We start from the raw sequence: 26,975 nt of genomic DNA on the forward strand, positions 1-26,975 counted from the left end.
TAAAAACCCTCAAACTTCCTCTTACCTATTCCAATTTTCATGAACTTGGAAAATGACCTAATTGAGTAGAACCCAAGAGTAATGAAGCACCACTTTCTGAAATGTTTATTTAGGACACCAATTGGAGGATGTGGTGGTGATGGTGGAGGCAGAGCTGTGAAGAACTGAGAGGCTGTTAGAAAACTGTGGTGGAACGGTGGCTGGGGAAAAGGTAAGAAAGTCAAGGGAAAGGGACAGTTGGCCTAATGGAAGAACATCAGTAAAGCAAGGACTCAAGGGGGAAGAGAGAGGAGAGAAAGGAGATGGGAGAGACAGTGAAACTTTATACCAGACCAACTAGAAGGGTGGGTTTATCCCAGGAAAAACGAGACAGAGAATATCTAGAATCAAGGAAGAGGTTAATTGATTAACTCCTAATATTCTTCAAGGACCTTGGCTTAGGACATGAATCCAGTGACCTGAGGTCAGCAGTTTCTATCTGAACCCAAGCGAGGTTGACCTGGGGCCTGGGCAGGTAAGAACCCTGCTTTTCCAGACATGAAGTCTAATAGGAACACAGATAAAAGTAGACTAGAGCAGACCAGTGACAGAGATGAGGCTGGTAGAGGAACCTCTTGACTATCTAGGAGACCCCAAGCTTGCTTTCAAGTGTTAAACTTCTGCCAGGATAATCGAGTGAAGGCAAGGCAGCTGTGTTAAAGTTTACCTCCAAATTTTCTTACCTTTACATAGGTTCTAGAATGACAGAATCTCAAAATTGGGTGGACACAGAAGCCATTGCATCAGAGATCTCAGATCTTGATCCAACTCTGGGGAGGTCTGTTGACCTTGATCAAGTTGCTTAACATCTCTCAGCTTTGGTTTCATTATTAACAAACACACGTAACAACAGTCTCTGTTTACTTCATGAGATTACTGTGATAACCAGGTGACAGGACCTACATAATTTGGGGGGACCCAGTGCAAAATGAAAATGTGGGGTCCCTGGCTTAAAACATCATGAAGAATTTTAAGATGGCAAAAGCAGGGCATTGAACCAAGTGCTGGGTGCTTCTGAGATCAGAGCCCTGTGTGACCGCACAGGTCTCATGGCCGTGAAGACAGCCCTGCCAGGCAAGGTCATGTGCATCAAAGTACTTTAGCAATCTGCAAAAGTTCAACAAATTGGTAAGGATTCTCTTTCTTTTTTCCCCCTTGGCTCTCCAGGATTGTATTTGCTGGGGCTGCTATCAAAAATACCACGAACTGGATGGCTTAAACACCAGAAATTCTTCTCTTACAGTTCTGGAGGACTAAAGTCCAAAATCAAGGTGTCAGCAGGGTTGGTTTCCCTGAGAGCCACAAGTGAAGGAGCTGTCCCAGGCATCTCTCCTTAGCTGGTAGGTAGCCATCTTCTCTTTATGTCTCTTTACCTTGCCTTCCCTCTATGCATGTCTCTATGTCCAATTTTTCCTTCTTATGAGGACTGCAGTTATATTGGATTAGGGCCCATGCTAATGACCTTGTTTTAATTTGATTACCTCTGTAAGACCCTATCTCCCTATAAGGGCACACTCTGAAATGCTAGGGGTTAGGATTTCAACATAAGAATTTAGGGGTGTGGGGGACAGTTAAACCCATAACAAACATCAGAGCCCCTGCACTCTTTGGAGGCATGCTGATGGTGTGAGGTCTCATGAGGAGGTGGCGATGTTAGGGTCTAGTAGGGAAAGGGTCCTGCCCCCATGGTAGTGGTGTTTGGGCCCCGGTTTCTGCTGCCTAGTTGGCAGCTCTCATTGCTTGCATTATAAGCCCACTCTTCAGTTTCTGAAAGCTCTTCCATGTACACCCAGTAAATTCATTTTTGGTTTAAGGAAGCTAAAGTATGTTCTTGTGGCTTGCAAGTAAGAACCCTGACTGATACTCAGATACAACATTAGAATCAGGAAGGGAACTACTTGGACTTAAGTTTTAGGCCTCCCTACATTTGCTCAGCCCCATCTGCCTGCTGGGCCCTGGCTGCTTGCTCAGTGGGGAGCCCCAGCTTCCCAGTCTCACCTTCTCTCTGCCACTGTCTGCAGATGCTGCTTCCCCACAGGGTGAGGGCTGACATCCGGGCTTAGGCGTGGCTGCTACAATGCCCACCTTATGGGAGCCGAGGCGTTTGCAGCCTAGGTCGTAGCACAGGGCACCAGATCTTCCCAGCACTTGCAGACTCAGATGAAGCTTCTTGCCCCCTGGCTGGGAGCCTAGAAGATGGCTGCCTTGTCACTGCTTAAAAGGTAAATAGCCCAAATTGAGGGAGAGTTGATCCACAGAGGACCCACTTTGACCAGAGAGTCAGGAGATAAGCTCCTCTCTCTTCCTCCCCTGTGACAATTTTGAAATGTGGTGGCTCCACATGGCCCGTCCAGAGAGTTCTGTGTGGCTGTGACTGGTGTGGTTTCTGCGGCACCCTGGCCAGTTTGGTTCATATCACCCCACATTGACTCCCTTACCCTCACCCTTCCAGCTCTGGAATAGAGCCTTACACCTTAAACTTGGCATCAGGCTCTGATTTCTATGGAAATCCTGAAGGCTAGGAGCCTTGCGGGAAGGCTTAGGTTTTGAATGTGGAAAGGGAGGAGAGGAAACCATTTCATCACACCCATGTGTCCACAGCGCTCAACTTACCTGAGGCTCAAACACATAAACTGGCACAGACCAGGAACTGTGAACAATGAAGCTGGGTATGTTATGAAAATATCAATTATGTCAGAGCCACACAGGGACCTGAGGCAGTCATCCAAGATGATTCAGGACAGAAGCTGGAAAACAAAAGGGCTTTCACCTGGATGAGCCATTTAATGGCAGCTGTGTAAATGGACACCAGGGCCACATGTGTGTATTTAAAGGGTGTGACTTACTCTCCCCATGATGACAGGTTCCTGAGCAGCAGGATAAAAGGAATTGTTACCACTGTATAGTAGTTTACCACTTGAGTGCTCCAGAGAGCTCCACTGTCTCTATTTAGAACCGGCTTGATGCTTACAGTTTAGACTGCAGTACTACACCAGAGAAATAATTAGACATACCACTTCCATGCAGCATTTATGTCAGCCCACAAATGATGATCAACGGTTAGGCTATTCGGGGATGTGTAAATACATTTATAAATTCTTATAGTTTCTTTTAAAAATAATTTTTCTAATTTGTATTATTGTTATTACATATTTTGGAAACAGAGTCTTGCTCTGTCACCCGGGCTGGAGTACAGTGGTGTGATCTCGGCTCACTGCAACCTCCATCTTCTGGGTTCGAGCAATTCTCCTCTCTCAACCTCCAAGTAGCTGGGATTACACGCGTGCGCCATCACACCTGGCTAATTTTTATATTTTTAGAGAGATGGGGGTCTCACTATGTTGGCCAGGCTGGCCTCAAGTGATCCAAATGCCTCGGCCTCCCAAAGTGCTGGGATTACAGGAGTGAGTCACTGCACCTGGCCTAGTTTCTTCTTAAAATGAGGTTCGAGTAGGTCTTCTAAAAATATTTAATAATAAAAACTGGAGTTTGGGACAACTAAAGACAACAATAAGGGACATTCCAGAAGGAAAAACAGCCTGACATCTGCTAGTCCTATGATACTGGCAAATGACCAGGCCTCTCTAAACCTCAGCCCCCTCATCTACAAAGTAGAGAATATAATAACCTCTAACTTGTTATAAGAATTAGGGGAGCTAGTGTGTGGGGAAAGCCTAGTGTTCATACGTGTTAGTTACATCATCTTTATTGATCACTACAAATTACTGCTTCTCAGGAACCCACTACCCTGCCCCTGTCTGTTCCTCACATTTCGGAAGTAGAACACATGCTTCTGTGCTCCAAATCGGCTCAAGTCAACTCTTCTCTAAACCAATTTGTTTTTCTTTTTTCTTTTTTTTTTGAGACAGGGTCTGACTCTGTCACCAAGGCTAGAATGCAGTGGCATGATGACAGCTCATACAGCCTTAAACTGCTAGGCTCAAGCAATCTTCCTACCTCAGCCTCCTGAGTAGTTGAAACTACAGGCACATGCCACTATGCCTGTTTTGGTTTCTTTTTTTAATTTTTTTTATTATTATTTATTTCTATTTTTTGAGACGGAGTTTTGCTCTGTTGCCCGGGCTGGAGTGCACTGGGGCAATCTCAGCTCACTGCAAGCTCTGCCTCTTGGGTCCAAGCAATTCTCCCTGTCTCAGCCTCCTGAGTAGCTGTGATTACAGGCACCCACCAGCATGCCTGGCTAATTTTCGTATTTTTAGTAGGGACAGGATTTTGCCATGTTGGCCAGGCTGGTCTCGAATTCTTGTCCTCAGGTGATCCACCTGCCTTGGCCTCCCAAAGCGCTGGGATTACAGGCGTGAGCCACTGCGCCTGGCCTCTTTATTTTTCTTTTTAGAGACAGGGTCTTGCTGTGTTGCCTGGGCTGGTCTCAAACTCCTGGCCTCAGGCAGTCCTCCCGCCTTGACCTCCCAAAGCACTGAGATTACAGAAAGGAGCCACTGTGCCCTGCCTAAGTGAATTTATTTTTCTTCTTTTTGAGACAGAGTCTTGCTCTGTCATCCAAGCTGGAGTGCAGTGGTGCGATCTCGGCTCACCGCAACCTCTGCCTCCCAGATTCAAGCGATTCTCCTGCCTCAGCCTCCCAAGTAGCTGGGACTACAGGCGTGTGCCACTACGTCCAGCTAATTTTTTGTGTTTTCAGTAGAGATGGGGTTTCACTGTGTTAGCCAGGATAGTTTCGATCTCCTGACCTTGTGATCTACCCATGTCTGCCTCCCAAAGTGCTGGGATTACAGGCATGAGCCACCAAGCCTGGCCAATCAATTTCTTAATAGGAAGGCATCCACCTATGCCCTGAAATGAAGATTGGGTCCCCAGTCTTCCTTGAGCAAGGTAGGTCTCAAATATTTGAGCGCATGGAAATCTCTCGGGCTATATATAGTTTTCTAGGCCTCATCCTCAAAAGTCCTGATTTAGTAGGTCTGGGGCTTGGGACTGGGGAATCACCGTTTTTCACACATGTACACTGGTGCACACATTCACATACACATGCCATGATTCTGAAGCAGAAGATATTTGGGCCACATTTCCAGAAATATTCCCTGCAGGGCTCACTCCTCCAGCCTTATGATGAGTATATGCAAACAACCTGAGGTCATGGAAAGCATCTCCAGTGTTTTTCCCTTGGACTGCAGGCATATTTAATTAGCCAGTGCCCACACTGACCTTATTTGAATATTAGCACAGGTGCAATGGCTTACATTTAGAGTGTACCGATATAAAGAAGTTATAATGACGCAGTGCTTCCCAAACTTGGCTGTATGGTAGATACACTTAGGGAAATTTTTGATGCACTGCCCCTCCTCCATCTCTCTGGCCCATGCCCAAATCCAATTAGAAAATCGGCAAAAGATATAAAGAGACATTTTACTGAAGAGGATATACAGATGGCAAATAAACACATGAAAAGATGTTCAACATCACTCATTTTGATGGAAATGTAAACTAAACCACAATGAAGTTTCACTACACACCTACAGAATGGCTAAAATAAAACATAGTGACAGTATCAAATGTTGGCAGGAATGTGGAGAAATTGGATCTCTCCTTGCTGGTGGAGATGTAAAATGGTACAGCCACTCTGGAACAACGTTTGGCAGTTTCTTTAAAAACTAAACATATACTTAACATACGATCCAACAACAGCACTTCTGGCATTCATGCCAGAGAAATAAAAACTTATGTTCCCACACAAAAACTTTTTATAAATTTTTGAGACAGAGTCTTGCTCTATCACCCAGGCTGGAGTGCAGTGGTGTGATTGTGGCTCACTGCAGCCTTGATCTCCTGGGCTCAAGCAATCCTCCTACCTCAGCCTCCTGAGTACCTGGAACCACAGGTTTATGCCACCATGCCTGGCTAATTTTTTTTTTTTTTTTTTTTTTTTTTTTTTGGTAGAGATGGGGTTTTGCTGTGTCGCCCACGCTGGTCACACAAAAACTTTTATACACATGTTCATGGCAGCTTTATCTGTAATAGCCCCAAGGTGTAGTACATCTATACCAGCAATAAAAAGGAATGAACTATCGATTCACACAACCTAGATGGATCTCAGGTGCATTATGGTGAGTGAAAAAGCCAATCTCAAAAGGGTACACACTGTTTGATTCCATTTATTTATTTATTTAGAGACAGAGTCTCACTCTGTCGCCCAAGCTGAAGGGCAGTGGTGCAGTCTTGGCTCACTGCAATCTCCACCTCCTGGATTTGAGTGATTTTCGTGCCTCAGCCCCCTGAGTAGCTGGGACTACAGGCATGCACCACCACACCAGGCTAATTTTGGGGTATTTTTAGTAGAGATGGGGTTTCGACATGTTAGCCAGGCTGGTCTCAAACTCCTGACCTCAAGTGACCCACCTGTCTCGGCCTCCCAAAGTGCTAGGATGACATATGTGAGCTACCATGCCTGGCCGATTCCATTTATTTAACAGTCTTGAGATGACAAAGTTATTGAGATTAGTGTTCGTCAGGAGTTAGGGATAGTAGAGAGAAGGCAGGTAGGTGATACCATAAAGGCATATCTTCGTGGTGATGGAATAGTTCTGCATCATAATTGCAATGCTGCTTATACGAATCTAGATATGTGATAAAGTGACAGAAAACTGTACACACACATTTTACCAAGGTCAATTTCCTCACATCTGGTGTGAGATGTAACCATTAGGAAAAACTTGTGGATTATAATTTTTTTTTTTACAAAAGGAAAAGATCCTGATGTCCAGGCCACTCCCAGACCAATGAAATCAGAGTCTCCGAGGGTGCAGTCCACGCATCAGCACATGGCCCTGGTGATGACTAAGTGCAGCCAAGTCGCAGTTTATTATAAGGCAGTTCACAGATGCTGCTGCTGCTGCTAGCATTTCATCTGCTGAGTATCATGCTCAGTAGAAACAGCCGTCCGAGGTACAGCCCTGTGGGACTTTGAGTGTTAATGCTGGGTGCATAGTGATGAGGCTTTTTTAAAGCCTTGAAATGGGGCCAACTGGTATTACCTAAGGAACGTAAGTAAGATTCAGTGTTTGAGCGTAAGCCCTGGCTTTGGGAGGAGGGGCGAGTAGGGGAAGCACATGATGTTAAACTAGGCTAATGGGTTTAATTTCCCTTTGTTTTCCTAGATTTCTTGGCAAATAGAAAAAGTTCTCTTGGTTTTCTGTTTAAAGTTCATGACAGATTCCCTAAGTGTTTGTAAACCATCTGCCAACCACACCGATGGGCTCTCACACAAAGATTTTGGAGATACAGACTGATTTCCTTTGGTGACTACAACTGATTTTTTTTTTTTTTTTTAGTTACTACAATTGATTTTATCTCTATAATTTTCTTCTCTGTCATCTTATTTTAAACAAACAAAAACTGTGGCACAAAAATAAAGTGATGGTTTTTGAGGAAAACATATCTATTTGTTTTTCTTTTTGTATCTTCAGTCAAAACATCTAAGGAATGATAATGAAATTAATAGAAACCCTTTTGCACTGTGAAACTGTTTCTGTTTTTAGCCTTCATTTTTTTTTTTTTTTTGCTGTTTTATTGCCAGAGCTTCATATCTTTTCAGAGATTCATGTGCATAACAGTTTTAAATGTTTTTCCAAAATGAACTCCAGCTGAATCTCAGAGAAGAAAGCTTTGTTAATGGCAACAATTCATTTACGATTAATATGAAGCTTTCTGGCTGATTGCTGGTGATGTCATATGAACCATTAGGTTGGTGCAAAATGGTTTTACCATTAAAAGCAATTATTTTTGCACAAACCTAATGCCAAAACATATAATGTCAAACTATGGTCCATTTCTATTATATTAAGACAATTAAATTGGTATATAATTTTTTCATAGATTTTCAGTTTATAATATGTAGTGAAATTAAATAATTATCTAGAATAGCATTGCTAATTGTGACATTACTTAAATATTTATGAAAAGTAAACTTTGATCTGCCATTTTACTCACAGCTGCTTAAGGATAGTAAAAGATGAGATTCTAAATTACACAGCTAGAGGCCTACATTTTTATCTTTATGTAAGATTTAATGAAATTCACCGTGACATTTTTGGTCATTTTTATACATTCTCAACCAAGTAGGAGTACAGGATCTATATGTGAGGGCCTACTAAATTATTTGATATAAAAAGGGGTCAATGTACTTCACAATAATTAGTCACAACAAATGCTATGGGCATTTATTGAGCATCTGTGTGTAGACATTATGTTATTATAGATATTTTCTGTTAACCTGATATTAATGCATGTCTTTACACCCAGCCCTCCAAGAGATACTATGCAAATGCTTTAACATCTGGCATTTGATGAAAAATAGCAGAGATTTTAAAGAATGGCACTGAGAAAGTCTTGTCACGTTTTTATGGAAATCCATTCTGGAAGCATTTCTTTCCATTATATGTCTTGTCTATTTCATACTGAAAGCCCTTTTATCACAGCCTCAATTCGCATTAGTATTTCAGCATCAAAGATGAACTTAGCCAGTGCAATGACAACATGATAAAAACATAAAATGATATAACAATAATTCTTCTTGCTTATTACTCATCCTGTCTCATCAAGCCACTTACCACAAAAGAAGCTTGAGGTTTCTTAGGAGCAAGATAGAATTCTTAGGACTCAGCCTTTCTGAGCCAGTGGCAGGATAGTTGCTTCTAAAGAGGCTGTGTGTGTAGGTGCTGGAGGGGTTAGGTCTCCAGGAGGGACAAGATGGGCAGTTGGAAATAAATTCAGAATCCTGCCTCTGTTGTAGCAAAACTCTCCATTCTCTTTCTCACCTTTTCTCAGAACCTGCTTACATAACCGTGGTTAACCTATATGCGTAAGCATGATTAAAAAGATTGACACAGTCGGGCAGTCTTTTCTGTGCTATGCACCCAGGAGCACAACCCTTGGGCCTGAAGCGTTGGCGGCAGGCTCTGGCTCTGTGCGTGGTGCAGGTCAGTCCGGCCTGCTTGCCAGTTACTTGGTAGTTATGTCCAGGGAGAAGCAAGCCATGCTTGTTAGGCAGATTGCTGCACTCTGAGCACAAAAATATCAAGGGCACATAATTACTACTAATGCAAAAACATAGAAAAGCTGCTGCAATTAAAAGGCAGTGGAGCGATGCCTTTCTTATTCCTGGAGAGACTGGAAATTACAGTGAGGCAGCACATTGGGCTTTCTCTGCCACCTAGTATACACAGATATTTTCAATTAATTACAATGTGTAATGGTATATTTATTTTTGGATCTCCTGTCTCCCCGCAGGCTTCAGGTGGGCAAAGACCACATGTCTGCCTTGTTCACCACTGCACACTCCCAGGACATGGTAGGAATTTAGTGACTATCTAATGAATGGATGACCATAGTATTTCAGTTTTAGGAAAGAATTTCCGAATACATTTTTTCCCACTCATTGAGTCCTTATTCAACCAAGTTAACTAGACAGTATGTCCTCTACATTGTTCATAGGGAATTACTGAGCCAGACCTGGGGGAAATGACATAATATCCCATTAATTTTTTTTAAAAAAATTATTTTTAATGTTTGTGGGTATATAATAGGTATACATATTTATGGGTTACATGACATACTTTGATATAGGCATGCAATGCATAATAATCACATCAGGGTAAATGGGGTATCCATCCTCCAAGCATTTATCCTTTGTGTTACAATCTATTTATATTGTTTTAGTTACTTTAAAATGTACAATTACATTATTTTTTGCTATAGTCACCCTGTTGTGCTAGCCAATACTATGTCATATTCTTTCTTTCTTTTTTTGAACCTATTAACCATCCCCATTTCCACCTACTCCACCAGTACCCTTTCCAGCCTCTGATAACCATCCTTCTACTATCTCAATGAGTTCTATTTTTTAAATTTTTAGCTCCAACAAATAAGTGAGAACATATGAAGTTTCTGTTTCTGTGCCTGGCTTATTTCACTTAACCCAATGACCTCCAGTTCCATCCATGTTGTTGCAAATGACAGGATCTTATTCTTTCTTATGATTGAATAGTACTCCATTGTATATATGTACCACATTTTCTTTGTCCAGTCATCTATTGATGGACACTTAGGTTGCTTCCAAATCTTAGCTATTGTGAACTGTGCTGCAATTAATTAATGTTTTATGTAAGGCATCATGGCCATGAAAACTTGAATATATACAAAAATGTCATAGACAAAGAAGATCTTGTCTTGGAAGATCTACACAAAGAAGCTCTTGTCTTGGAAGATCTACACATATTTCATTTTGTATAGTCACATTCTGTATCCAAATGAGAAGGATTTCTTAGAAGGGAGATTTCATTGCCTCCTATAATTTATTCAAATGCTTAACAGCCTTAAAGATAACTACCACACTGTTGACACATAACAGATGTTAAATAAATATTATTGTTGTTTTTGTGAATTGAACTCAGCAGTAAAAAATGAAAATTGCAGCTGCTAAATATTTGGTGTGAGTTATAGCAGTTCTCTTTAATCTCTGTTTTTAGTTGAGTTGTGTTTGCATGAGTTAAATTGCTTTCCTTCTGGTGTCCAATTTACATGCAGCTCTTCTACCAGAGGCGAGCATTTTCGCCAGCCATTTTGAATTTGATGTGCTCAGCACTTTGAGGTAGCTGGCTCCTGGGCATAAGTCAGATTCTGACTCACTGGCTGGATCACCATCCTCAGGACCCCTTGCAGGGTAGACTTTGCTCAGTTGTTCCTTGATTTTCTTCTGTATATTTGAAAGAAATACATGCTCTTGTGATGTGCAACGCTTCCTAGATGTCACCTTTTAAGTTTATTGCAAATCACATTTTTAGTTCTTTAGTTATTGAATTTTAGACCCATATAACTTCTAAGCATGAAGTATTATTGTTACACACACATTAAGTACTTCTTAGGAGTCAAGTGCTAGAACTACAGCTATCATGATGATTAAAGCATTTGTTTACCCCTTGGCTTACCACCATAAGTGAAGGAGATGTAGCTTTCTCTGAAAGAATTATGCATGAGAAGGCATCTTGGCCAAGGCCAAGGGCTAAAGATTAAGAGTATTATTCACAGATTATTTTAAACTTAAAATTGTAAAAGAACCCAACTCAACTGAGGTGTAATTGACATGCAACATGTTGTACATACTAAAACTGTTCTATTTGATAAGTTTTGACATGTGTGTAAACCAGTGAAACTATAATCAAGATAGTGAACATATTCATCATCCCCAAGGGTCCTTGTGCCCCTTTGTCATCTCTCCCTCCCACCCCAATCTGCTGTCATTATAAATTAGTTTGCCTTTTCTAGAATTTCATGTAAATGAAAATTTATAGTATGTTCTCTTTGAGTCCTTTATCTTGCTTCTATTACTCAGCATAATCATGTTGAGGTTCATCCAAGTTGAAGTGTATGTATATTAATAGTTCATTCCTTTTTATTGCTGAGTAGTCACTCTCCATTACATGGATAGCCTATACAGTATATCTGCTTATCTGTGGATGGAAATTTGGGCTCTTTGCAGTTTTCCTTTTACAAATAAAGCTGCTATAAGCATTCATCCACATGTGTTTGAATGAATATATATTTCCTTTCCTTTTGGCTAAACACCTAGAAGCAGAATGGCTGGATCATATGGTAGGTGTATGTTTAACTTTCAAAGACTCTGTCAATTGTCTTCCAAAGTGTCTGTATCATTTTCCATTCCCAGCAGCAGTATATGAGAGTTCCAGTTCTTCCACATCCTCACCTACGTTGACATGGTCAATCTTTTCCTTTTTGGTCATTCTAATAGGTATATAGTGGTAACTCATTGTGGACTTAATTTGCATTTCCCTAATAGATAATGATGTCAAGCATATTTTCATGCACTTAATTTACTATTAGTCTGTCTTTGTGGATGATGTGTCTGTTCAAATCTTTTGCCCAGGTTTTTACTGAGTTGTTTTCTTATAATATAGTTTTGGAAGTTCTTTATATATTCTGAATGAATTCCATCATTCGATATATGATTTTAAAAGATTTTTTCCCAGCCTGTGCCTGCCTTTTCATTCTTTGAAAGAGTAGAAGTTTTAAATTTTGATGAAGTTTAACTCACCAATTTGTTCTTTTTTGGATTATACTTTTGAGGTTGGGTCTATAAGATCTTTGTTTAACCCAAGGTCAAAGATTTTTTCCTTATGTTTTCTCATAGAAGTTGTATAATATTTAGTTTTACATTTAGGCCTATGGCCCATTTTGAGTTAACTTTTAAACATAGTACAAGATATGAAGTCCATTTTTTTGGCATATGAATGTCCCATTGTTCCAGTACCATTTGTTGAAGGGACTATCCTTTCTCCACTGCTTTGCCTTCGTGACTTTGTAAAAAATCAGTTTCCATCTATAGGTGGGTCTATTTCTGGATGTTTTGTTCCGTGGCTCTATGTCTATCTTTATGACAATAACACCTCTCTTGATTAGTTTGGCTTTACAGAAAGTCTTGAAATCAGGTAGTAGTAGTCCTCCAACTTTGTTCTTCTTTTCTTTTATTATTATTATTTTTAGAGACATGGTCTTGCTCTTTTGTCCAGGCTAGAGTGCGGTGGCATGATCGTAGCTCACTGCACTCTCCAGCTCCCGGGCTCCAGCAGTCCTCCCACTTCAGCCTCCTGAGTAGCTAGGGCTACAGGTGCACACCATCATGCCTGGCCAAATATTTCACTTTTGTAGAGATGGGGTCTTGCTGTGTTGCCTAGGCTAGTCATTGTTTTTGTTTTCAAAGTTGCTTTCACTATTCTAAGTCCCTTGGATTTTAGAATTAGGTTGTTAATTTCTACAAAAACAAAGCCTTCTGCTATATTGATTGGCAGTGAGTTGACCCTATAGGTCAATTTGGGAAGAATGAACATCTTAATAATATCAATTCTTCTAAATCGTGAACATGCTATATCTGTTTGTTTGTTTAGTTAGGTCTAATTTAATTCCTGTTGCCAGTGTTTTATAGTTTTAGTGTAGAAGACTTTCACATCTTTTGTCAGATTTATCCCTGTTTCATATATTTGATACTATTGTAAATAGCATTTTAAAAAATTTATTTTCCAGTTCATTGCTAGTATATACAAATACAATTGATTTTTGCATATTAATCTTGTATCCTATGATCTTGCTAAAATAATTTGTTCTAGTATTTTTAAAACATAGATTCCATCACATTTTCTACATACATGACCATGTTGTCTGCAAATGGAGAGGCTGACTATGACCAATATTGGTTTGTAGTTTTCTTGTAGTTTCTTTGTTAGGTTTTAGTATCATTTGATAAGGATCTTTTAGTACTTTTAGAGATATGGATACATTGTCTCCTTACTTGTATTGTTTCCTCCCTCCCCAAAAAAGTCTGCTCTCATCCTTTGTTCTTCTGTATATAATGTGTGGGTTTTTTTCATGTGGTTGCTTTTAAGATTTTTCTCTTTATCACTGTTTCTGAGCAATTCAGTCATGATGTGTCTTGATGTTACTTTATATTTTTTGTATTTGGAATTCACAATTGGATTTGTGGGTTAGTAATTTTCATAAAATTTGGAAATTTTCCAGCCATTTCTTCAAATATACATAGTTATATATATTTTGTTTGTTTGTTTTTGGGACAGAGTCTCGCACTGTCACCCAGGCTGGAGTGCAATGGTGCAATCTCGGCTCACTGCAACCTCTGCCTCCCAGATTCAAGCAATTCTCCTGCCTCAGCCTCCCATCTTCAAATATTTTTGTACCCTTATCTTTGTCCTATTTTTCAGGAACTCCAGTTTCACAAATACTAGCCCAAGTGAAATTGGCCCACAGCTCACTGATCCTCTGCTCATTAAAAAAAAAAAAAAGTATCTGTGATGCTATGATGGTTGATTTTGGGTATCAACTTGCCTGGATTAAGGGACACTTAGGTACCTGAGAAAGCATTGTTTATTATCAGTGCTTCAGTGGGCACTGAGCACATCCCTTTTCTGCTGAAAGGGAAACATAGATGGCTTGCCATTTGATTGGAATGATTGGGCTGCCCCAGGAATGGTTGAGACGGTATTTCCAGATGAGATGAGATTGGCATGTGAGTTGGTGGACTGAGTGGGGAAGATCTAACTTCAATGTGGATGGACATCATCCAATCAGCTGGGGGCCTGAATTGAACAAAAAGATGGAGTAAGAGTGAATTTTTGCTCTCTCTTCCAGAGTGGGGATGTGCCTTTGGACATCATAACTCTAGATTCTCTGGCTATTGGACAATAGGACTTGTATGGCAGCCCCCTAGGCTCTCAGGCCTTCAGCCTCAGTTTCAGAGTTCTCACTATCAGCCTCCTTGGTTCTGAGGCCTTTGGACTTGGACTGAGTCATACTACTGGTTTCCTTGCTTCTCCAGCTTGCAGACAGGATGTTGTGGGACTTCTCAACCTCAATCAAGTGAGCCAATTCTCATAATCAGTCCTTTCTCATGTATCTACATATATGTATTCTATCAGTTCTGTCTGGGTAACCATGACTAAATCAGTTTCCTTTCTCTCTTTGCTTCATTTTGGACAGCTTCTATGTCTATGTCTCCAAGATCACCAATCTCTTCTACAACGTCTAATCTGTCAATAATACCATTAAGAGTACTTTACAGCTCACACATTGTAGTCTTCATCTCTAGAAGTTTGATTTGAATCCTTTTTTATATCTCTCATGTATCAGTTATAATTCTTTTACTATCCTTGTTTGCCAATTCTAACCTTAGTGTCAGTCGTGAGTCAGTTTCAATTGATTGATTTTTATTCTTACTATGAGTCACATTTTTCTGCTTCTTTGCATGCCTAGTAATGTTTTTATTAGATTTCAGACTGTCTTAGTCAATTCGTGCTGCTGTAACAAATTACCATAAACTAGGTGGTTTGTAAACAACAAACATTTATTTCTCATAGTTCTGGAAACTGAAATTCTGAAATCAGGATGTCTGCACAGTTGGTTCTGGTGAGGGTCCTCTTCTGGGTTGCATATTGTCAACTTTATATGGCAAAGAGAGAAAAAGCCAGCTCTCGCGTGTTTTTTTGTAAAAGCACTAATTCCATCCATGAGGGGTCCACTTTTAGGACCTAATTTTCTCCTAAAGGCCCCACCTCCAAATATCATCATGTTGGGAGTTAGGATTTCAACATATAAATTTAGAGGGGGACACAAACATTCAGTTCATAACACAAACATTGTGCATTTTATCTTGATGAGCACTGGATATTTTGGAATTCCTATAAATATTATCGAGCTTTGTTCTAGGATGCAAAGAAGTTACTTGAAACCATTGTGGAAGACAGTGTGGCGATTCCTCAGGGATCTAGAACTAGAAATACCATTTGACCCAGCCATCCCATTACTGGGTATATACCCAAAGGATTATAAATCATGCTGATATAAAGACACATGCACATGTATGTTTACTGTGGCACTGTTCACAATAGCAAAGACTTGGAACCAACCCAAATGTCCAACGATAGACTGGATTAAGAATATGTGGCACATATACACCATGGAATACTATGCAGCCATAAAAAAGGATGAGTTCACGTCCTTTGCAGGGACATGGATGCATCTGGAAACTATCATTCTCAGCAAACTATCACAAGGACAAAAAACCAAACACCACATGTTCTCACTCATAGGTGGGAATTGAACAATGAGAACATCTGGACACAGGAAGGGGAACATCACACACTGGGGCCTGTTGTGGGGCGGGGGGAGGGGGAAGGGATAGCATTAGGAGATATACCTAATGTAAATGATGAGTTAATGGGTGCAGCACACCAACATGGCACATGTATACATATGTAACAAACCTGCACATTGTGCACATGTACCCTAGAACCTAAAGTATAATTAAAAAAAAAAAAAAAGAAGTTACTTGAAAACAAATTGATTCTTTCAGATCTTACTTTTTCAAATTTGTTAGGCGGGTCTGGAGCAGGGGTCTGGGTCTGCTCAGTCCAGGACTAATTCTTCCCTATTCCTTAGCCAAAGTCTTAGCCAAAGTCTTTCATACTCTGCCAACGGCCTGTGAATCATGGGGCTTGCTTTCTGGCTGGTGCAAACCGACATTGTTATTGGATCTGTTTGAACACTGGACACTGTTACCTCTCATTATGAGTAGTTTTTTCCCCAGCCTCAGGTAGTTGCTTCACATATATACATTGATGAGTACTCAGCTGAATGTTGTGGTGGACGGGGGGGGGATCTGTATTAGTCCATTTTCACACTGCTATAAAGAAATACTTGAGACTGGGTAATTTATTAAAGGAAAGAGGTTTAATTGACTCACAGTTCCTCGTGGCTGAGGAGGCCTCAGGAAACTTACAATCACGGTGGAAAACGAAGGATAAGCAAATACTTTCTTCACATGGTGGCAGGAGAGAAAGACTGTGAAGGGGGAAGTGCCACTTTCAAACCATCGGATCTCGTGAGAACTCACTATCACGAGAAGAGCACGGGGGAAACTGCCTCCCTGTGATCCAATCACCTCCCACCAGGTCCCTCCCTCTACGCAAGGAGGGATCCCTCCCTCTACATATATACAGAGAGAGTAAGCTAAATAAAAGCATGAAAAACAAAGAACAAAGCAGAATTCAGCATGTGTTTGTGTGTATAGAACCTTTATATGTATCTATAATTACTTCATTACAACCGACAGGAATAAATCTAAATTAATTGAGGCATCTCCTGATCCCACATCTAGTCTGAGTCATCCAAACAACAAGAGGAAAATTTGTTTTGGGTAAGGTTTTATACTTTCTTTGCCTTGATATTCTTATCTACTTTGAAATGTTTTGTTGTAAACATTTTAGTCTCTTTTTAATATGTTTTAACAATCAATCTAAAACTCATTATCTGCTTTAAAAATACATAACTGAAGACAAATCACCTGTATATCACTCTGTCTCCGAGATACTTTTGCATATATTTGGTGAGTTACTTAACTAGTATTAACTTTCAAGTAGTAATTCAGTTGTGGGAAGGCAAATGTTTACTTTAAGTGTGTTTTCTTATGAAAAATTAAGATCTATACTAGACAAATGAGACTAGACAAATGTTATGTCTGAATGTTTGTATGTCCCCAAAATTGCTCTGTTGAAATCCTCACTCCTAAGGTAATGATAGTAGGAGGTGAGGCCTCTGGGAGGTGATTAATTCCGGAGAGTGAAGCTCTCATGAATGGGATTCATGCCCTGTCAAAGAGGCCCCTGAGAGATGCCTAGCCCCTTCTACCATGTGAGGACGCAGCTAACCAAAAAGCAGGCCCTCACCACACACTGAATGTGCCTTGACCTTGGCTTTTCATCTCCAGAACTGTGAGAAATAAATTTCTGTTGATTACAAGCCATGCAATTTATGGCATTTCATTATAGCCACCCAAATGGACTGAGACAACAAGTAAAAGAGTTGTAAACAGAAATGCACTCAACTGTCTACTTTGTCTGCTCAAGAACTAAGCCTTCTTGGTTAAAGGGAATCAGAAACTTGAGGTAGTCATCTAAAGAAATGTAGTCAAAATTCCACCGAAATGAGAACTGCTTCAGAACATGATATAATAAAGTATTATTCTGTACTGGACAGTGAAGTTAGTAGTTGGTGGAGTTTGTCTTTAGTAGACAAATCTCCTCCTCATCTTTCTCATCCTCTGTGCCCAGGGCCAGCAGTGTCCGTGAAATAGGCAGAATTTCAGGGAAGGGAGGATTTGTACCTTTATACTTTGCCCATCTGTGACTGATAAACAATGTGTCCATTTACTGAATCTCTGCTAGGTAGGTACTGATAATTCAACCAATAACAACAATAATAGCTAACACTTGATCCTATGTGGTAGGTACCAGTCTAAGTACTTTCAATATATTAATACTTTTAATAATCATTACATCCTATGAGGTAGATACTATTAATTATTTCCTGTTTACAGGAGGAAACAGAGGCACAGTTAGCACTACTAAGTGACAAAATCTGGATTTTTACCCAGGCATCTTGGCTGCAGAGTCCTACCTTGACTATAGTATACTGCCTTTCAGATGGAAAGGTAAATAAGGTACCATTTCTGTCCTGGAAGTGCCCTGGTGCAGCAGGGGAAACGAATGCAGTTATTCATTCATTTATTCCTTCCTTTCTTCCTTCAATGTTCATCAAGCACGTGCTCTATGTCAAGAGCTTGGTATATCCCTTGCCCCCATGGAACTTACAGACATACAAGCAGTCATAAAATGTGGCAAATGCAAGATGGAGACATGTACAGAGTATTTATTATGGGACCGCCAACTAGTAGCAGTTACAGTAGTCTTGGGGGTTAGGGAGAGCTTCCTAAATAAAGTGATATTCTTATTTATTGATGTATTTATTTATTTGTTGAGACAGAGTCTTGCTCTGTTTTCTAGGCTGGAGTGCAGTGGTATGATCTCGGCTCACTGTAACCTCTGCCTCCCAGGTTCAAGTGATTCTCCTGCCTCAGCCTCCTGAGTAGCTGGGATTACAGGCGTGGGCCTGTAATCTACTATTTTTAGTAGAGATGGGGTTTCACCACGTTGGCCAGCCTGGCCTGGAACTCCTGGCCTCAGGTGATTCACCCACCGTGGCATCCCAAAGTGCTGGGATTACAGGCGTGGGCCACTGCGCCGGGCCTTGAGGTTCTTTTCGAAGGATGAATTGCACATCTCCTGTTTAAACCAACACAACTCCTGGGAGACTTCCTGATAAGTTGGATTCATTACTTTCTAACATTTTGAATTTTTGAATGAATTTTTCTTTCCTGAGGAGTAGGTTCTGATGAATACTGGTGAGAAAGGGACATTGCTGGTGTTGGGGAGCTGGGGTCAGTGAGAGGGGTCCCCCTAGATGCGGGAGGGAGGTGGAAGCTTCTGAAGGGCACACCTGCTTTGCTTCTCAATTTCCCTTCTTTCTCTCCCAGTCCCAATGCTGGACAGATCCACCCAGGCTCAACTGCCCTGAGAATGGCTCAAGCTCCAGAATGACTATGTTCCTTGCTCTTAGATTCTTGGTCAGTGTCTTAGTTCCTCGTGGAGAAAACCTGCTGTTTAAAATCTACATGTGCTCATTTTAAAAGTAATTTTTAATACTGTGTTCTGGGTCCATGATTATCCCTTTGAAATCAGAGATTTGGGTTTCTTAGAGTTCTGTATTACGGTAAAAGTTGCTTAAGAAATCATTTGTATGTAATTTTAAGCTGTCCGTGGGTTGGGGATTTAGGCTGCCAGGAGGATTTCTACTTTATGAAGAGAGGGACACCACCACGGAGAATCACCCTGGCTGCGTAATCTGTGTGTGATCCTTCTTCCGAGAGAGGATGGAAAAGGCATTTGCTTCCTTGCACAAAGAAAGCATGTGGGTTGTCATGTGGGATTTACGTTCTCTGTATACTTAGAGGAGATCCAAACAGACCTTTATAGCGCAGGATGATTTGATAGAAAATCAGGTAGTGTGTCAGTGTAAGAAAGGGAAAGAAAGCAAGGTAAAGGGATACAGATGAATGGGGTGTGGTTTTAGGTGGTGTAGCCAAGGAGGTGGCCTTTAAGCAGAGCCTGTGTGAAATGAGAGAGCAAGTCACCGCCAACAGGAGCTGGAGAGGGGAGAGCCAGACAGACGCCGGACGTCGGGTGGTGCTGACGCAGGCCCTTGGCTGTGCCATCCAGGGGCGTCATTATTACAGGAAGGCACATTTTGTGTAGCTTTGCCCAAAGAGAGAAGCTGTTTTCTCTCAGCGATGGAACATGCTAGCTGGCTGCCATGACGTCTTCACTTGTCCGTCACTGCCGCTCTGTGAGCAGGCAGCCATCAGGACGCAGAGAGTGGCATGCTGGATGGGCCGACTCTGACAAGGAGCAAGGTTAGAAGTGGGACCCATCCCACTCAAATGAGGTTGCCATGGTTATCACCCCCGGGAGGGTCTGTGCCCCTGGGGGAGAAAGGTTTCCGAACACAATACAGAGAGATGGGGAGGCCTCAGAGTCTAACTTCACACACTTCAACATTCTGTTCAGAACCGATTCCAGATTCTGGAACAAAGCCTTCCTCCCTTCCTTTTCCCCACCCTCTATTCACTTCTGCCTCCTCCCTTTCATTCCTCTCCCCTCCTTCCTTCTCTTCCTCTGTCCTTCCCTTAGAGACACAGAATTACATAAACTCCAACCCTTAGTTCACAGCCCTCTCTCCTGGCTGGCCTACGCCACATCTTGGAGCAGAGCATTTTAAGTGCTTGGTGTTTCCCTGCTCCTCTCCTTCTCTTGAATGGGTGGCTAGCTTTAATCCTTCGGTTCCCGAATGCTGACGCCCTGACACTGGGAGGCATGGGGGCCAGTAGCCCATAACCTGCTGTGACTGTGGAGGAGGTGCAGGGATGGCGATATTCATATGCTTACTGACTTGCCATCTAACGCGATGCAGACTTTAAATCTCCTTTGAACAATCTTTTGTTTTTAGAGGAAAAAAAGCTTTCCAAAGATGTGCTGCATTGAGTCCTGAGTGGAAGCACAGAGGAGCTGCAGGGAGTGCAGCCCTGGCAGTGTCAGGGTTCCCTGCAGCACCTTCTGTCCCTACTGTTGAGCAGCTGTCAGAGGGAGTGCTGCAGAGAGCTGCCTGCTGCCTGCTCAGGGAATCCTTTGCAGATTTCCCCAGTCACAGGGCATTAGAGCAGAGCCCAGTGAGTTACTGCCGGGCCTGCTATTTCTGGCCACCTCTCTCTTAAGCAGACATATGTACCCAAGAGCATTTCTAGACAGAACTAGGTTTCCTGTCGCCTGTGGCTTCAAACAGCCTTTCATTATTAATCCTTTTAAAGAACATGACCTGCACCTGTTCAGACTTTAGCAGGATTACAAGTAGTTATTGGAAAGGAGCGTGAAAAAGGTAAGAGCTCAGTTCTGCAGTGCAAAGGTTTTGCATGGTGTCTGCCACCACCATATCTGCCACAGTCTCTCAGGATTCATGCTGCCTTGTGGATTACTACACAGCTCCCCGAATCTGGATTAGGATACCTTTAAGGACACAGTAAAGTACTCTCAAAGAGCTGAAAATAGGAAGAAGAGGAATAATTGAACAATTGTATATTGCATAGACATATACTTTGTGAAATCCTCAAAGCTGCCTGTGCCAAACAGTTTTTTTGAGATGGAGTCTTGCTCTGTTGCCCAGGCTAGGGTGCAGTGGCCCGATCTTGGCTCACTACAGACTCCGCCTCCTGAGTTCAAGCGATTCTCCTGCTTCACCCTCCTCAATAACTGGGATTACAGGCACCCACTACCATGCCTGGCTAATTCTTGTATTTTTAGTAGAACGGGTTTCACCATGTTGGCTAGGCTGGTCTCAAACTCCTGGCCTCAAATGAACCACCCGCCTCAGCCTCCCAAAGTGTTGGGATTACAGGCATGAGCCACCCGCGCCTGGCTTGCTGAGCACTTTTGATGATAACAATCACTATTATTTCCTTAGCAGTATCAATTTCATCATCAGGCAGTATAGACTAGTACATTTTCAAAAGATCTTAGCTCAGTTAAAATAGTTGGTGTCCATTCCATTTTAATAATGTCTCTTTAAGACAGTGGGTTTCTTCCAAATAGCATAAATCAAGGTGACAAGATTTAGAAATAATAATCAATCAATAAAATATGTCATTTAAAATGATCACATAGTTTTTAAATTAGAAGCCAAGAGCATGTTAATGATTCATCTGAGAATGGTATAGGTTTGTTGCAACTTGTAAATTAGTTTAGAAGCTAAGAATCTTAGCTGCTCCTTGAATTGATTCCAGAATTACTGCAAACTGCGTGTGGGGATGGGGCATATGAGAACTACTAAGGTTGGTACAAAATATATCCATGATCTTAGCATATGTGCCCTATGAAACAACACCTGAGATGACAACTTGGGTACAGGTAATTATAATCCTGGGAAGAAGGAGTTAGGAAGTAGGGAGAGACAGGGAAGGAGGAAAACCCAATATAAGTGCATATTATTAAGGCACTTCATAATATGGCGTGTATTAGTTATCAATTGCTGCTGTAACAAATGATCACAAATGTAGTGGCTTAACACAACAAAAAAATTAGTAGCTTACAGTTCTGTAGGTCAGAAGTCCAACGTGGGTCTCACTGAGCTAAACATTTCAGCAAGGCTGTGTTCCATTTGGAGTCTCTAGGAGAGAATCCTTTCTCTTTTCCAGTTTCTAGAGGTTACCTGCATTCCTTAGCTTGAAGCCCATTCCTCCATCTTCAAAGCCAACAGCATCATATCTCTCTGAGCCTTTTTCTGTCATCACAGTCTTTCTGACCACAGCTGGGAAAAATTCTCTGCTTTGAAGAACCTATGTAATTAGATTGGGCCCACCTGGATAATCCAGGCTCCTCTCCCCAACTCAAGGTTTATAATCTAATCATATCTGCAAAGCCCCCTTCACCATAAAAGATAACATAGTCACAGGTTCTGGGGTTAGGATGTGGACTCCTACAGCTGTACTGAGAACAGAGATGGGCCAAGAGGATGTGAAACAGGCAGGCTACAGGTATCTGCTACTTCTTTGACATGGCGTCACTTAGGCATGGAGCTTGGATACTAGAGCTCAAACCCAAGGCCTGCCACTCACTGGGAAGCCTTCACAGGTGTTAGATCTTCCTGAAGCCTTGCTTTTCCCCATTTGTTAGGTGGGGAGACTTATATGGACTGCATGGAAAGTCGGGAGTATTAAATGCACTAACATATGCAAAGCAGCTAAATGTATAAAGAGTGGTAAAAAAAAAAAAAAAGTAGGAATTTTTATCTATAGATCCAAAGAAACATTTATTGGTTGCCAGGCAGTGGGGCTACATCTGTGAACAAGACCAGTAAGGTCCCTGCCTTCACTGAGGGGCTTCTTTTCCAGTGCTGGAAATCAGCAATTGACAAGTAAACAAAGAAATACACAAGGCCTTACAGATTATGGCTGCTGCAATATAGGACATGAATAGAGTAAGGTGATATGATACAAGGTAAAGAGACAGGGGTATGGCATACATGGTCCAGTCACCTCCACTCCTGTCCCCTTCCTTTTTTTTTTTTTTTTTTTTTTGAGACAGAGTCTTACTCTGTCAACCAGACTGGAGTGAGGTGGTGCGATTTCAGCTCACTGCAACCTCTGCCTCCCAGGCTCAAGTAGTCCTCCTACCTCAGCCTCCCAAGTAGCTGGGACCACAGACTCGTGCCACCACACCCAGGTTTTTTTTTTTTTTTTTTTTTTTATTTTTAGCAGAGACAAGCTTTTGCCATGTTGCTTAGGCTGTTCTTGAACTCCTTACCTCAAGTGATTCACCTGCCTCAGCCTCCCAAAGCTCTGGGATTATAGGCGTGAGCCACTGGAGCCAGCTCCCCTTCCATTCTAGGAGGATCTAATGTGTTCAGGTGGCATCTGGGGATTCCTGGATCATGAGAAGGTGGCTCCTACCCCAATTCTAGGGGTAAATCACAATTAGTCTAAATCAGTGCGATAATCCTATTCTCTTTGGTGAGTGACTGGCTTAAAAGGAGACAGAAAACCCAGTGAGATTCAATGGGTCACCTCTGGGTGGGGGTAAGTGAGACTTTTGTTCTTGCTTGGTGAGGAGAAAGCCTCTTACCTTTTCCTCCATTCTCTCTGTCTCGAACAAAACAAATGAGCCATCTGGCCTGGCAACAGCCTTTTTGAGATAATGAAAGAGCAAGCATGAAGATAAAAGTGGAACAGTGGAAAGCTCTGAAGGGCTGAGTCCCTGATGTCATTAACCAGCTGAACCAGAGCCAGTAACTACCTCTCACAATAGCTCAGTAAGAAAAAGAAAGCTCTATATTTTAAATGCTATGGCTAGACTGGTTTTCTGTCACTTGCAGCTGAACACATTCTTAGCTCATATGGATTGTCCAAAGCCAACATTTAATTTGAGACCTGAAGTCAGCCATGAAAAGAACCAAGGAAGAGTATTCAGGCAGAGGGAAGAAGAAGTGACATGATCTTAGAAAAGCATTTAGAGTGGGTGAGAAGGAGGAAGGAGCTCAGGAGGCTTGGAGCAGGGTGGGGTGTGGAAGAGAAGTCTATTGTGGTGGTGAAGGTCACCCCCTGCAGGGCCTTGACTTCAGGCCTTGACTTCCTGTCGCCCAGGATGGAGTGCAGTAATGTGATCAAGGCTCACTGCAGCCTCGGTCATCCTGGCTCAAGCAATCCTCCTGCCTTAGCCTTCCGAGTAGCCGGGACCACAGATGCATGCACGACACTTGGCTATACACAGTAGTTTTTAAGTAGGAGAGAAACATATTGAAGTAGGAAATGCAATGCCCACATTCTTTAATGTAGAATTGGAAACCTACAAGGCCTATAATTTTGAGAGGGCTAATAAAATTGAGTTGTTAAAAATTATGCTGAAAATGCTGAGGTAATTCATCACCAGCAGGCCTGCCTTGCAAGAGCTCTTGAAGGAAGCACTAAATATGGAAAGGAAACTCTGTCACCAGCCACTACAAAAACATGCTGAAGTACAAAGACCAATGACACTATGAAGCAACTATATCAACAAGTCTGCAAAATAACCAGCTATCATCATGATGACAGAATCAAATTCACACATAACAATATTAGCCTTAAATGTAAACAGGCTAAATCCCTCAACTAAAAGACAGAATGGCAAGCTAGATAAAGAGTCAAGATCCATTGGTGTGCTGTATTCAAGAGACCTGTGTCACATGCAAAGACACATAGGCTCAAAATAAAAGGATGGAGGCAAATTTACCAAGCAAATGGAAAGCAGAAAAAAGCAGGGGTTGCAATACTAGTTTCTGAAAAAAAAATAAAAAACTTTAAACCAACAAAGATTAAAAAAGACAAAGAAAGGCATTGTGTAATGGTAAAGGGTTCAATTCAACAAGAAGAGCTAACTATCCTAAATATATATGTAGCCAATACAGGAGCACTCAGATTCATAAAACAAGTTCTTAGAGACCTACAAAGAGACTTAGATGCCCACACAATAATAGGGGGAGACTTTAACTCCCCACTGTCAATATTAGACAGATTGAGACAGAAAATTAACAAAGATATTCAGGATTTGAACTCAGCTCTGGATCAAGTGGAACTGATAGATATTTACAGAACTCTCCACCCCCAAACAACAGAATATATATTCTTCTTGGTGCCACATGGCACTTACTTTAAAATCGATCAATAATTGGAAATAAAATATTCCTCAGCAAACGCAAAAGAAGTGAAATCATAACGAACAGTCTCTCAGGCCACAGCATAATGAAATTAGAACTCAAGATTAAGAAACTCACTCAAAACCAGACAACTACATAGAAGTTGAACAACCTGGTCCTGAATGCCTGGTGGGTAAATAATGAAATTAAGGCAGAAATCAAGAAGTTATTTGAAACCAATGAGAACAAAGAGACAATGTACCAGAATCTCTGGGATGCAGCTGAAGCAGTGTTAAGAGAGAAATTAAATGCCCACATCAGAAAGCTAGAAAGGTCTCAAATCGACGTTCTAACATCACAACTAAAAGAACTACAGCGCCAAGAGCAAACAAACCCCAAAGCTAGAAGAAGACAAGAAGTAACCACAATCAGAGTGGAAATGAAGGAGACAGAGGCATGAAAACCCTTAAAAAATCAACAAATCAAGGAGCTAGTTTTTTGAAAACAATAATAAAATAGACCACTAGGTAGACTAATAAAGAAGAAAAGAGAGAAGAATCAAATAGACACAATAAAAAATGATAAAGAGGATATCACCACTGACCCCACAGAAATACAAGCCATCAGAAAATACTATAAACACCTCTATGCAAATAAACTAGAAAATCTAGAAGAAATGGATAAATTCCTGGACACATACACCCTCCCGAGACTGAACTGGGAAGAAGTTGAATCCTTGAATAGACCAATAACAATTTTTGAAATTGAGGCAGTGATAAATAGCCTACCAACCAAAAAAAGCTCAGGACCAGATGGATTCACAGCTAAATTCTACCAGAGGTACAAAGAGGAGCTGGTAGCATTTCTTCTGAAACTATCCCAAACAATTGAAAGGGAGGGATTCCTCCCTAACTCATTTTATGAGGCCAACATCATCCTAATACCAAAACCTGGCAGAGATACAACAAAAAAAAGAAAACTTCAGGCCAATATCTTTGCTGAACATCGAAGCAAAAATCCTCAATAAAATACTGCCAAACCAAATTCAGCAGCACATCAAAAAGCTTATCCACCATAAGCAAGTCAGCTTCAACCCCAGGATGCAAGGCTGGTTCAACATATGCAAATCAATAAGTGTAATTCATCACATAAACAGAACTAAAGACAAAAACCATATGATTATCTCAATAGATACAGAAAAGGCCTTGAATAAAATCAACATCCCTTCATGTTAAAAACTCTCAATAAGCTACATATTGATGAAACATACCTCAAAATAATAAGCCATTTATGACAAGCCCACAGTCAATATCATACTGAATAGGCAAAAGCTGGAGACATTCCCCTTCAAAACTGCCACAAGACAAGGATGCCCTCTCTCATGACTCCTATTCAACATAGTATTTGAAGTTCTGGTCAGGGCAATCAGGCAAGATAAAGAAATAAAGCTTATTCAAATAGGAAGAGAGAAAGTTAAACTGTCTCTGTTTGCAGATAACAAGATCCTATATCTCAAAAACCCCCTTGTCTCAGCCCAAAAGCTTCTTAAGCTGATAAGCAACTTCAGCAAAGTCTCAGGATGCAAAATCAATGTGCAAAAATCACAAGCATTCCTATACACGAACAACAGACAAGCAGAGAGCCAAATCATGAATGAACTCTTATTCACAATTGCTACAAAGAGAATAAAATACTTAGGAATACAGCTAACAAGGGAAGTGAAGGACCTCTTCAAGAAGAACTACAAACCACTGCTCAAGGAAATC

The 26,975-nt window shown here is 41.3% G+C and overlaps 1 long non-coding RNA gene across 2 annotated transcripts; it reads left to right on the forward strand.

Annotated features, from left to right (window-relative positions):
* Positions 1-766: 766 nt before the first annotated feature.
* On the forward strand, positions 767-9,125 carry LOC144336426 (uncharacterized). Of its 2 annotated transcripts, XR_013408225.1 has the most exons (4): positions 767-1,167; positions 1,283-1,379; positions 6,763-6,963; positions 7,176-9,125. It is a non-coding gene; the product is annotated as an uncharacterized LOC144336426 (long non-coding RNA). The 2 variants fall into 2 exon arrangements; XR_013408224.1 differs by having other exon boundaries at positions 6,763-9,125.
* The last annotated feature ends 17,850 nt before the right edge of the window (positions 9,126-26,975 follow it).

This window comes from Macaca mulatta, chromosome 18, assembly GCF_049350105.2.
Source record: "Macaca mulatta isolate MMU2019108-1 chromosome 18, T2T-MMU8v2.0, whole genome shotgun sequence".
NCBI classification, from domain to species: Eukaryota; Metazoa; Chordata; class Mammalia; order Primates; family Cercopithecidae; genus Macaca; species Macaca mulatta.